The sequence below is a fragment of the Schistocerca serialis genome, chromosome 11 (genome assembly GCF_023864345.2).
Source record: "Schistocerca serialis cubense isolate TAMUIC-IGC-003099 chromosome 11, iqSchSeri2.2, whole genome shotgun sequence".
NCBI lineage: Eukaryota > Metazoa > Arthropoda > Insecta > Orthoptera > Acrididae > Schistocerca > Schistocerca serialis.
In genome coordinates, this window is record NC_064648.1 from 45,697,005 (window position 1) to 45,702,467 (window position 5,463).

Sequence of the window (5,463 nt, forward strand, 5' to 3'; positions counted from 1 at the left end):
CATAAATACTGACTTAAGACTAAGGCAACCACACAATTTAGTTTTCTTAAAGTGCTATGACTGGATGACTTGTATTACATTGATGATAGTTCATAACAGTTTCTCTGTTGTCATCAGTGTTCATTAACAATACTTCATAAAATGGCAGGGTTTCTTATACCTCTCATCACATCCTGAAATGAAAAATATTCCTCCCCCCCCCCCCCTCCTTCCACAGAGTTATCCTGCTGCCTACTGAACTTAAATGATATCTTTGTCTCCCCCTTTTCAACCCCTGCTCCAAACCAAGTGCCCCAGGGGACTTATCCTGCAATAGATGCAAGACCTGACCCACACCACAACATGTTCCAATCCTGTCCCAGGCATCTCCCATCCCATCAAAGGCAGTGAGAAATGTGAAAGCAGTCATGTGATCTACCAAGTTATCTGCAATAAATTTCTGGTATTCTACATGGTCATGACCACTAACAAGCTGTGTGTCCACATGAATGGCCTCCACCAAACTGGCCAAGAGACAGCTGGATCACCCAGTTGCTGAGCATACCACCCAGTATGATATGTTTGAATTCAGTGACTGCTTCACTGACTAGATTCTTTCCACCCACACCATCCCCATGATCTCAACCTTCCCTATCCCCTTCCCTGCTCCCACTCCAGCCCCTACACAGCCTTCTACTCCCCTGGTGCACTGGCAAAATCCTTTTCCTTTTTCCCATTTTCTAGATTTGCAATGACCCTAAATTATTGTTGTTCACATTTCACAAGTAGGATTTCAAAATGTCTACATGAACAATTTTTGTCAGTTCTACATGAGTAAATAGAATGCACATAATTTGTTTTTCATTGTAAGTGTCAATTACTCATAGTAATATCTGAAACTGACATCGTGATTTAATGTACAGTTTACTGCAACAGGTGTGCAAATGGTGCCATTTGTAAGATTGTAGGACTCAGTTGTTGGATTCTGTTGTCTCTGATTTGTAAAACCACAGTTCTTTTATTTTGGACTATGTCATACAGTACTGAGAAGTTAAAAATCCATGCTGCTTATTCAATACTTCACTTTAAAAAAAATTCTGTTACTGCTCTTAAAATATTTTGGTAGGGTATTGTACTCATGCATCTACTCATAAATTTTTGTTTGTCTGAAGTAATGGTATTGTGATCATTTATCTTATTACACATATCTGACTAATCTTGATGGTACACAGGAAATCAAAAATATCTGTGAAAGTAAATATCATTTTTTATGTTTTCTTTTATCATTCCGGACGAAGGTCATCCTACACAAGATCATGCCTACTTAACCCAGAGTTCCTGTTTTTAGCTTCTTGTCTGAGGTACATGTCATGAAATATTTATGCTGGATAATAGCTCTGTGGATGCAGATCTGGTGCAAGTGTTACTGCTCTCTTTTACAACAACAGTGTTCTGTTACTGTGAGTACTCACCCAAGTAAATACTGTTATCAGAATGTGCCCACATTTTGTCAAAAGGAGGGGATTATGTGTTATCCAAGAGCTATTATGCTCATCCCTGAACTAATTAAAAATTTGTTGATTAACACAAAATCAATTCAATATTAATCCTTTGACAAAGATTACTTTAGTCCAGAGAGTTACATAAAGACAGCAAATGGTTTTCAGTACCTTTTTATTTATTCTATTTGGTCTTCAGCAGTATAATACTATTTAGCCAAGATTGCCTGTACTTGGGATGTGTTTATTCTTTATGGATTCATCATCTCATCAAACTCATTGCATTAGTATATAGACTATTCCACAATTTCATTGTTAGATGTGAATATTAGTAGTGTGTATGGGTATTTAGCCCCCACTCATAATTTTAGTTTTCCTGAATTTGCTGATGAGCTTTTAATTGACTTAACAGAAACTCTTACAGGCATATATTGTACATGAAGATTAGAAATCTTTACAAAATTGACTCATTCCTCATATGATTTGTTCTCTTCACAACATAGAAACAAACACTTAAAGTGTCAATGAGCACACTGTACAGTATAGCATTTAGTACTGCAGTTTTGGGCAACATGTTTTCCAGTTGGAAAAGAAGTTGCTTACAAAATGCCTTTTTTATGTGCACTCCTCTCTACATAGTTGTATGAGCAGCCATGTTTTATGTTTAGTGCTTCATTAGGAAGCTTTTCTTCATCATTATGGACTCTACAATTGCCTAGTGAAAATCTAAACACACTATATAACATTACTGACTTGGTTATGTTGCTGGTATTCTTTGGTAATGCTAAAATTTTGAAGTCTCATTCTCTGAAACTAGTTGGAGATGTAATCTAATATTTCAATGCTGAACATGAAAACACTGATTTAAACATGAGATTACCTCACATTTCTTAGTGACAAAACACATAATTATGAAGATTAACTTCTGCTATCACCTATTTTTATTGTTTAAATAAACCAAGTAAGCTACTGCACTGGTTGAACTGTAAACACATTCAAGTCTACAAAAATGTAAATCTTCAGAAAATAGCATTTGAAAGAACTCAGTCACTATAGCTTCACTAACACTTTAACACAGAAAAGTTGTGTGGATGACTACAGCCAGATTTTCCAAAAAAGGTCATGATATAGTCACACTGAGTGACTGTAACAGTAAGATCTCCTCGTATTAGTGACTTTGACATTGAAATGTAGAATGATGAGTTCACTCAATGAATTTTTACATTGAGACATTAAGATGAAAACAGCTGATCATGACTCTGCCATGCAGAAGTTACTGTAATGATTACTAGACGCTATATTCCTATTGTTATATAAAGAGAACAATGTCAAAATTAGTAGCAATGACATTATGAGGAAGCAGGTAATAATTTGTTTTATCTATGTGATAGACAATTGGGAAATAAATAAAGTTGGGTGGATTGTTTTGTTCATTCAACACACATTGTTGTGGGTATTTACTGAGCTTCCTGTAAATTTCCCAGTATAGTAGTTTCCTTCATTTCTTAATTGTCAGATTACCCTGATAACCAAAGCAATTTTCCAGTTCAGAAAAATTAGAGTAAGAAAATTATAACTAGATTATTGTGTTATAAACATACAGAAAGGTCCAAATAATAATATTATTTTCTGGGTGGTGGAGACCTTAATTACAGATAACTTTTTAGTTAATTACTTTCCACAAATAATAAAATGTTTACTGACAGAGTGAAATGAGGGCCTTCAAATAATTTATGTCATTCTGGAAATAAACATTTGTTACCTCATGAAATGTTTCTGAGCATATGGCTTCCAAATAAAGTAAATCACCTATTTCTCTTAAAACAACATATACAGTGAATAATTATGTATACCATTGGCATCAGCAGAACTCAAATAAACTGATGAATAATTAATTTTACTGAAACATCACCTAAATAAGAATTTTGGTGCTTTATGTAAATGTGGTACCTCTACTACCAGCACAATATAAAAAAGAAGGTGTAGAGTTATAGCAAACAGAATTATTTCAATTTGCTAAGTTTCAAGTTCCTCATCTGTACAGTAGAAGCATGTCTTATGCTGCTCCCATTTCAAAAAAGTGAATCTAAGGTTCTCAAATCCAAAATGGCACATGTAAATCAGCTTTTATGAAGTTACTGTTGATTGCTTTAGCACTGCAGATAAACTAGCTGGATTATGAAAACATATCAAAATTAGGGACATCTTTAACCCAGCAAGTTTCTGCGAGGAACACAGTATTATAAAAAATAAAATGCTCTAAAAAGGTAATAGAGCACTTGTACACATAGTACAGAGATCTACAAAAGCAAACTTGGTAACAGTGGCATACAAGGGCAGTCAAATTAATATGAAAGATATGAAGAAACTAAGTAAACTATTCAATAATACAAAAGTAATTATCATAGTTGTTAACACATTTATTCCACTGTAAGGCAAGGTGGTGAATGTCTTTGTGGAAAAATGTTTGCAGTTGCCTCCAGAAACATAATTGGACCCAGTCATGCACCTCAGCATCTGAAGCCAAAGGTCAGCCATGAATGTTTTTCTTCAGGGCTCTGAAAATATGAAAGTCACATGAGGAGAAATTGTGACTTTATGGAGAACATGTAAGGGTTTCCCAGTGAAATTTCTACAGCGTACTATATAGGAACTTGGCAGGCATTTTGTTGGCAAGTTGTTTCAACTATGCCGCACAGTTTTCCTGGGAAGCCTCCACACAACCTTCATACAGTCCCAATCTCTCCTCACGTTATTTCCATATTTTTGAAGCCCTGAAGAAAAACATTCTTGGCCATCCATTTGCTTCAATACAAGATGGGCACACATGGGTACGATCATGATTCTGTGGGCAACCACAAACCTTTCTCTGTGAAGGGACTGACCATCTTATCTCACAGTGGCATAATTTTATTCACAACTATGGTGATTACTTTTGAAATAATACACAGTTACTAACTTCCATAAGTCTTGTTTTCATTTGACTGCCCCTTATACATAGAGCTTTCAGCTTGTGTACTCTTACTAAAGTTTTTCATCAATGTAACCAAATATATTAGAACAAAAGATGAAAGTGACATGGCTCACATCCCATGCAGAGCCAATCACAAAATATATTGATTTCATTGATTACTTTGAAATTATTTTTAAATTCTGTTATATTGGTTCCATGATAAATCTATAGTAGCCAATCTGAGTCATGATAAAAATTGCTGTTTTGAAGAGTGTGCTGCAGCACGTTGTGTGAAGCAGTCACCCTCCGTTTCTGGTGGCGGCGCCGCTGTGACAATCACAACTTTGGTGTCTCCCTCTGGTGGAAAAGGAGAAAGATTGCCTGTTCAAGTGCATTTAAGGGGCGTTATGAGCTCGGCAGGAGGTCAATCAGGTGAGTCTGGTCAGTTGGTCAGTCCAAGTGAGGCTGGATCAGTCTCACGACACAAGTTGCTGGTCTGTCTCTCGTTCGCATTTGTGCAGCAGTGAGCGTCTGTCTGTCATCGGAGTGCTAGTATGGCTGTCATTTGGATCAAACTTTAAAGCCAGGAAATGAGAGTCTTGTCACTCAGCCAGTAACAGAACTCAAATAGTGGTCGCCCGGTTGGGGCTGTGTTCCTGCATCTGAGTCTGCGCATTAGGCCGCCAGTCTGCTCGAGTTGCTTAGGCAATGGTCATTGGCGGTTGGATCGGTCGGTTGGTCAGTCACGCACTGAGACACAAGATGACTGGTCTGGCTTGAGCATCTGAGCATGTGAGGTCACCACATGAATCCAGTGGGCCATGCCATATAGAAAGGGGTAGCGGCTTCGCAGTTGACACGAGAGCAACAGGAGTCAACACACAACATCAGTCTGGCCAGTGCGAGCTGCGACGCTGTGGGACGGGAGATCGGCGCGCCTTCCTGCATCCGTTGAAGTGACTGGCAGTGGACAGTTTGGGAGAGTGTTGGGGGTGCTGCACCAGGTCTTTGCCAGAAATTGCAGTTTATTAG